Below are 8763 nucleotides of genomic sequence, written 5' to 3' on the forward strand. Positions count from 1 at the left end.
CCATCCATCCATCCATCCATCCATCCATCCATCCATCCATCCATCCATCCATTTTTGTGCTCCATTATGTCTGATACCATGCTGGACTGATCACTTTCTGCTAACAGTGGGTGAAGAATCTGAATTGTATCTTTTGCTCACCTTTATGTTCTTTTATCCCGTTTTGGTTGGGATGGCAAGCTTGTCTGTAGAGCCTAGCCCACAGGGAGGAAATTGGAAGCACCCAGGTTGCCTGATAGATAGAATGATTGACATTGTCTAGGCCAAAAGCAAAGGACAGCAACTGTTCCATCTCTGAAATGAGCTCCCATGTATTGGCAGCAGTTCTGAAATAGAAGGAGAGGATGGGTTCCTAAAGAGGGCACCTGGCTTCTCTGAACCCCGAAGGACCTTAGATACAGCATCCTTACTGACAGATAAATCATCAGTAAGGCTTGGTATAGAAACTGTGATGAATTACTGGCAGGCTCAAGTTGTGATTTCTGTCCTTTAGGAAATAAACATGTAGTTGGAAATAAGTAAACGCATAAGAGACTCTTAATACTACATCATTGAGATGAATAGCTATCAGTATTGTGCTTGAGTTAAAGAAACCTCTTGTGCTTCAGAGATCTTAGTGTGAAGTCTATGGAAATGCTTCAGTTAACCTGTGGATACTGACACTGCATGGAAAATTTTAAATTTATATTTTCCCAAGGAGAGGCTTTTGTAACTGTATTATCTAGAGACACGATAGAGCATGATGGTTCAAAAACGTGAGCTTCAGAGCGTTCCTGTTTTTCAGATGGGAAGTCAAGAGTCAGAGAGGCTAAGTGGCTGCATCAATACTTGAGCTCAAACCTTTTTGTCTTCAAACTCTAGGCTTGACCCGACTTTCTACAGGACAGTGTTATTGCATGAGGAAGGGGAAACTGAGGCTCATAGTGGTTAGTCTATTTCTCTATCTTTCATTTGTGTACAGAAATGGCATGTCACTGTTACTTTGAACAGAAAGTTTGTCTTTGAGGGAAAAACCAGAGAGACCTACCTGCATATTTCCTGCTAGATACCAGGATGTGCAGGATGAAGGTGGTGGACTGCCTCTGACTTCACATAGTTTATACGTAAGAGTTTCCTGAGGCTGGAGAGATGGCTCAGTGGTTAAGAGCACTGACTGCTCTTCTAGAGGTCCTGAATTCATTTCCCAGCAATCACATGGTAGCTCACAACCATTTGTAGGGGTCTGATGCCCTCTTCTGGTGTGTTGAAAAAAAGAAAGAAAGAAAGAAAGAAAGAAAGAAAGAAAGAGAGAAAGAAAGAAAGAAAGAAAGAGAGTTTCCTGACTTCCAAGTGTCTTCCTGGGAGAGGACTAGATCTGTAGAGCATTCAGATTTGATCTGTCTTAAACAGGGGAAGGGTATATAAATCTTGGATGGCTTTCATTGGTCACCACGTTTTCTTTGTGGTTCTAAGTATACTGCCTCTTCCTATATTTAGAGGTGAGTGGAGGGTTAATTGGTGTGACTAGTTGTGGAATCTCCAATATCCTCCAACACAGTCTCAGCAGGGCTTTTGACACCAACACCACTTAACTTTGCTGTTCACCTTGAGAAATGCATTTCTTCAGACACCAGAGGAAGTCTGCATCTTCACAAGACACCTAGGGCTTTGGATGCTCAGTGAATGTCTTCACACCTTGACAAGCTGCAAGGTTTTAATGGGCTTAAAGCACTTTGAAGATGACCTAGTGAGGTTCTGTTACACAAATTGAGACCTCATGGGAAATCATTATGTTGGGTTTGCTTGGCTGAGGGCTAAAGCTCAATGAGAGAAGGGGAGAAAGCAGGGCCCTGTGGACCTCATGGCCCAAGTCAATTTCTAGCAATAGGAAACTGAAGCTAGGTTAGGTTTCTAGAGGAAAAATCACTGTGTGCATAGTCTGCAGAGGTGAGAGTGCATTGTGGGTTTTATGAGTGTGAATATGGACTTGGGGGTGAGGGTGGAATGTCTGGGAATGATGCTGTTAGGGTGGGTGAGTCATAATTAAGATCTGGCTTTGAATTCTACACACATCTACAGGGTAAGCTAATTTACACCTTTGCATATTTTCTCATCTGTCAAAGAAGCATAACAATAAATACTTCACAGAGTCACTGTAAGGATCACAATAAAAATTCATGTATGGAAAATGCAAAGTCTATGGGCACAATCTGGTTTTTGAGACGACGGCAGTAAGAAGGAAGGTTTCTCTTGATGCATGTATAGAAATAGAAGATAATGATAATACAGGAACAGATACATTGCAAGATGATCCCGAATAGAGAACAGGCCACTCATTGACTCAATTAATCAACACAATTTTTGAGTGTCTACTATTTGCTATCAATCTAGCTCCTGGGAATATTGCGAGAAAGAAGATAATCTTTACCTTCATGAACTTTGTGTTTGAGATGATACAGTTACTTACCCAGTAGACCAATAAATATATAATGAGGCTTAGTTAGTACTATGCAGAAAACTCAAGGGAAGTAACAAAGTAGAATTGATGGATTTGTCTGTTTGTTAGATTGAGTATTTAGAAGAAGGTATAGTCCAGTCCAGGGGAAGAACAGTCAGGTAGGTAATGCAGCATGCAGAATGAGGCTGACTGGAAGATCAGGGGGACTGAAGTGGGCAGTGTGGAGATGGGGGTAGGAGTTTGGATCAGAGAGGTAAACAGAATCTTGAGGGCATGCAAAAGAGTTAGGGCTTCATTTTTTATGTCTATTTACTGGGAAGTGATTAGAGGATTTTAGACAGGGCAATTCTATATATATGTGTGTGTGTGTGTGTGTGTGTGTGTGTGTTATATGTACTATAGTATTATATATTATGGATATATAATGTATATATGTATTAGAGGATTCTGTCCAAAATTCTCTAATAATACATGCATGCAGTCAAAACACTCTCACACACAAATTACATACATACACATGTGCATAGATAGCATTATCTATCTATCTATCTATCTATCTATCTATCTATCTATCTATCGTGTGAAATTTATGTATGAGTGTTTTGACTGCATGTATGTATGTATGCATGCATGTTGGTTTGTCTGTTGGTTTCTATGTAGGCATACAACATGCATACCTTGTGTCTGTAGAGATCAGAAGAGGCTATTCAATACCCTGGAACTTGAGTCAACTGACAGTTGTGAGCCTCCATGTGGGGTCTGGGAACTGAACCTGGGTCTTCTGAAAAAGTAGGAATTGCTCTTAACCTCTGAGCCATCTCTCCAGCACATGTAATTTACATTTTGAAATAGGACTTGTTGTTTTGTGAAAGAGAAGTTATTCAGAGTTCAGATGAGAATTGCAGAGAGCAGATGGGTCATGGATGCATTCATCTAGCAATGGAGAGATGCCACACCAAAGGTGGCAGAGCATCCATGTGTTTTTTTTTTGTTTTTGAATCAGAGAGTACAAGATTTGTGGTGGATTGGGTGCAGGGTACCAGAGATCTTGTGGAGTCAACAATGCTTCCTCAGGAACTGGGAATCATCAGTATGAGTTTAGGGGACTCATGAGATCATCTGAGGCAACAACTCTCAACACAGTTCTTGAGCCAAACTGCCCTACAGACCACTTCAAGATGGCAAGATGTCAGCAGCATCACCTGGAGGTGTGCTAGAGTTGATTGTTAGCCCTTCTACCTGGATCAGCTGAAAAAGATCTTTGGGGGCTGGGTCTGTCTGGTATAGCTCAAATTGGGTGCTGGGGACGAGATGCAGACTGGTTCTTGAGGTCTTTAGTAATGAGAATGAAGAAGCGAAGAAAGTGAGGGCCTTGGTGCCAAGAGGGGAAGCAGAGGATGATGAGTGCAGATCCATCAGGCCAGGAGAGCCCACGCTGTAAAGAGGAGCTGTTCTTAGTTCTTTTTCAGAGTAATAAAAAGTGAGGTCATGAACTGACAACAAAGAGGGAGGAAGTTAGAGGTGAGAGAACAGGGTGTGAAACAAGAAAATAAATGGGGTGATGGCATGTGTAAGCTCATCACTGCTCTCTGCTGCACAGAGGGCAGGGCTGGTCACAGGTTCTCTCACCTTTGCCCACTGTGAAGTGGAGGCCAGGGTGCCAGCAGGGCCCTGGCAGTACCTTCCAGCTATGTTACTCAGTGTACTCCTGGTGAGATACAGGTGCTATTTAAATTTAAATAACATTAAATAACTAACACAAAAGAATACCCCTCACTAGCATTAGGCATGTTTTGAGTGCTCAACAGTCATGCTGAGTTGGCTATTGTACTGCTTGGCAGAGCTGCCTATGTAGAAAGTCCTGTTGGAGCTGCTGCCTGGCAAAGAGCAGGCATCAAGACTGTATCAGAGCAGAGCCCTGCTAAAATGGTGTGGCCTAGGAGCTCTTTCTAGTGCCACTAATATAGCTGGTGACACCTGCAGAGGAGAAACCTTTGGGGGAAAATAGAACTGTTGTACCAGTAATGCCACTGTGCCCTTCACATGGTATTTGAGGATGACCAGGGCACAGGCTACATTGTTAGGTGGCTTCTTGGGAGCCAAATGTCCAGTGTAAATGGAACATGCATGCTTGTCTCATGGCCTCCTGCTGTGTTTTGCAGGCTTTGACCCCTTCCAGCAGACAGTCACCCAATGTTTGCCTGTCTGTCCGTGTTTATGTCTGAGGTGAGAGAAGCCAGTTTTGCCATATCCCCTGTTCCCTCGATTGCACCATCTCAGAGCCCTGGAACATGAAAGTGCTGAGACACTTGTTCCACTGAATGTAGTAGGATCTGTTAATGGATGTCCTTCTCACAGCCCAGGTATTCCCTGGGCACAGACAGGAAACAACCTCTCTTCACTTTTCACATGACTGACTCTAGGAGGTGGGTGAAGGAGAGTTGAGGGGGAGAAAGAAAAGAAATTTTGAAATGGTTTGGGTGACTCAATTGGTCTGTAGGGCAGTTTGACAAGATAAACTTTTAAAGAAATAGCTTCAGCCTCTTTCTTCTGTTCCATTCCCACCACTGTTAGGCTGAAGTCTATTTCTTCTGTTTAGGCTTAACTCTGTAGGTCATGGGTTCTCCATCTTATATAACTTTTCTTGTGGAAATGTGAACAGGCATGTATTCAGTATAAACTGAAGAAAGGATTTCACTCGCATGGGACAGGAGCATGGGTGAGGGGCTAGCTACAGGAGCATGGTGAGTTGCTGCTTTCAGGAACACAGGCTGCTTGCTCATAGACAACTAAGCAGCCCAAGAAGTGTCTCTTCCATGCAGCTGGTAACACTCTGCATGTCTTTCTTAGGGTCAGACTTTGTGTACCTTTGTGAACCAGGACTCACGTGTTAAACTTACCTGGGTTTCTTACACTTGAGTTGTCATAACATGAGGTGTCAGTGCTCAAAGCCTGTCTTATATTTTCTTGTGTTTAGTTATTCATTGAGAGCAGTAGTTATATCTGAGTCCTGACTCCTCTTTGGGTTCTGTTTTCATCTTTGGCTGTGTTCTGTTGCAGGATATTTAATCATACTGTGAAGGCTGAGAATGTGTTATTTACTGAAAAAAAAAACTTGTCTCTAGTTGTGGTGTGGCTCAGCCCTTAGCACACACCTTTAATCCCTCTGTTTAGAATACATCCTACATCCCCACCCCTTACACACAGCTTTAATCTCAGACAATGAAGGTAAAATTAGTTTGTAGAAAGAAGCACTCATGTTTGAAAGTGATATCTAATTGAGTGGCTGACAAAGTGGCAAATCAGAGAAAGATTTGACAGAATAGGATACGCCCAACTCTTACAAGAAGGGTGAAAGAAGAAAGAGAAGCAATTTAAGAGAGCACAGAGAGAAAAAAGGGGGAGAGGAGACATTTTTACCAGGACAATGATAGAGAGACAGGTTGCAGACAGAGAATGATCTAGACACAGGTAAAGACAGATGAGCCAGAGAATGAGAAGGAGACAGAAGTTTGAACAGATTGCCAGAGCTAGTTTAGTCACAGGCCAAGAGACAAGCCGGACGGATTCAGTCAGCTGGAGAGGAATTTGAGCCAGTACAGCTGAGTTGAACCAGCCAGTCAGAAATCAGAAAGAACTAGGAAGAGGTGAGCTTTTTCAGTAATAAGTCTCAAAGGCTGAAAACATTCTAGGCCTAGAATAGATTGTATGAAGGCTAGCAGCATCCAAGAATAGACCTAGGTTAATGGGAAGAGCCTATAAGCCTCAGAGACAACAATTACATCTGGGGAATAAAAGTTATAGTTACAGTTTTACATCTTGGGCATAGAACCATGCTTCTTTCTAACCTTTGCTGACTTGTTCTTAGCTCCAGAATTCCAAATGTTGTGTGGATCACTGTAAGATAGCTTTTCCACCTTTCCAGATGATCACTTCTGCTCTCATGGCTTCAAATATCATCTATATACTATTGACATTCAAATCTCTGTTTCTAGTCCACATTGCTTCTCTGAAGGGCAGAAGTGAATAGCACATGTTCCAGTTAGCATCTCTACTCACTAAGTAGACATTACGTAGACAAAGATGGATGGCCAGCAAAGGCCAAGAATCCACCTAACTCTGCATCCCTAGCTCTCAGGTTTTAAATGCACACTACCAGGATCTTAACCTACCTACCTACCCATCTATCTATCTATCTATCTATCTATCTATCTATCTATCTATCTATCTATCTATCTACCTACCTACCTATCTATCTATCTATCTATCTATCTATCTATCTATCTATCTATCTATCTATCTATCTATCTGCTTGTGAGTATGTGTGTACCCATGTGTGTCACACAGCACACAGTTAGAGTTCTGAAGACAACTTGGAGTTGATTCTTGCTTCCATTTCTACCAGGTGGGTTCTGGTGATGAAACTCAGTCATCGGGCTTGGAGGGAAGTGCCTTTCCTGATGTCCCCTCCCTTTTATAAATATAACATTCAGGGATTGAACTCGGCTTCTTGTCTTTGTATGTCTAAGTACTTTGTTCCCTGAGATGCATCCAGGCACCCTGAACCCATCAGATTTTACTCTACATATTTCTTTTTGGGAGGTTTGTAGATGAATCCAGGATGGGCATGACATACAGCTTTTGCTGAGCTCATTCCTGATTCTTTTCCTTCGGAAGTAGACCCTTCTACTCTGGAGGTTGAAAAGATGTCAAGATTTAATACCCATACCCATGACCAAAGTCTACACCTCATTCATACCTTTACAGCTTGGAGAAACCAATCCTCATTTTCTTTGTCCTCTCGGAGTGGTCTCCAGAGACAGCTCTGCAGCCAGCTGCCTGTGTGTCTGCTCCCTTCGGCTGGGAGATGTCTTGTTCACAATTACATGCCTGACTTCTTTCTTTGAAAACACCTGATGCCTGTAATAAAATTGGAACAGTTGAATATTACCTCAGAATGAAAGGTAGTCCTGACCAGGAAGGTAATTGAATGTATTCAGCAGTGAAATGTTAAGTTGTCTATGGACAGTGTATTTGTTTTGAGGGTCTGTGCACACAAAACTGTCATACATGGCCACACATGCTTGGGTATATTCTGGATGATATGTTTTATTAGTAGAAAGAGAATCTTCTAGACCTTTTGAAATAAACAGAAAATGCAATTTCTTCAGCAGGAGCTTGTCTTGGTCAGTAGGAACAGGCAGTCTTGGAACAATAAGAGCAGAATCATTAAGTCGGACATCTTTTTTTTTTTTTTTTTTTTTTCCAGAGGCAAGAGAAGGAATGCAGATGGCCCTTGGAAGGCTTTTGGAGAGAACAATGCCTGAGGTCATATGAAGATACAGGGAGAAAATGGGTGTGGATGTTAGAGGAGAGCCAGGCTACGAGCTTCAGACTGTCCAGAACATGGCCACTTGGTGTGGTTCCACTTGCTTGTATGGTGGGGACCTGTATGTTAACAATCACAGTGTCCTTAGTGTTCTCTGTGTTGGCCTCTCTGTGGGAAGGAAGCCTGGCCTTTATAAATTTATGAATTTAGAAGCAGAATTTATACTCACAGCACTTCTAACTGGTTAGGTCACAACTCCCAGATTTTCCTCTGACTCTTGCCATAGGCAAAGTAGGGTGTGCTTGTGCTCACAGTTAATTCCCAAAATGGTGGTTCATCTTTTTTTCACCTTTCTGCTCTATCTTCATTGAAATTAGAAGACTCTGTGTTCCCAAGTGACTTCTTATTGTCCTAAGGATAAAGTCATAATTCACAGATGATCTTCATGGTATGGTTCCTATATCTCCCCCTGGGTCTTAACACCTCTTTGCTCCTTGTGACTCAAGCACATTGGTGTTTGTCTTGATCTTTAAATGACTTATATTTCCGTGTGTCTCTTGGGTAAATTGTGGACATTCTGCCTTTAGAATGACTGTTTTCCCTCAAATAGCTTCAGCAATAAAATTTATCTTTTATTTTATGCAACAAAGAATTCAGAAGGGAAGCTATAGGCTAGTCCATTTAGTAGCTCAATGGTATCACCGGAAGTCAAGCCTCCAACATCTTTATGTTTTATCTTCTTAGTACTTTGGCCTTTATCACACATGTAAGATTGTCGCGTCCACCCTCGACCAGCAAGGAAGACGCAACACACGAGCTCTTCTCCAAGCAGTTTATTCAGGACCTTTGAACAATCTTCTAACTGACGACCCCGGGGGAAAGCTCTCCCAGGCTTAAGTACTCTAGGACTAGCCAACCCCCGTCTGCCACGTGGCAACAGCAGATAGGTCCACACACACACACACACACACACACACACACACACACACACACACAC

At 42.4% G+C, this 8763-nt stretch overlaps 1 protein-coding gene across 3 annotated transcripts in view; it reads left to right on the forward strand.

The window, feature by feature from the left end:
* The window catches only part of Nell1 (neural EGFL like 1), an 829837-nt gene that overhangs the window by 47631 nt on the left and 773443 nt on the right, over positions 1 to 8763 (forward strand). The gene's annotated exons all lie outside the window — the stretch shown is intronic.

The sequence above is a fragment of the Grammomys surdaster genome, unplaced genomic scaffold, assembly GCF_004785775.1.
Source record: "Grammomys surdaster isolate TR1022 unplaced genomic scaffold, NIH_TR_1.0 125635, whole genome shotgun sequence".
In the NCBI taxonomy this organism is placed as follows: Eukaryota; Metazoa; Chordata; class Mammalia; order Rodentia; family Muridae; genus Grammomys; species Grammomys surdaster.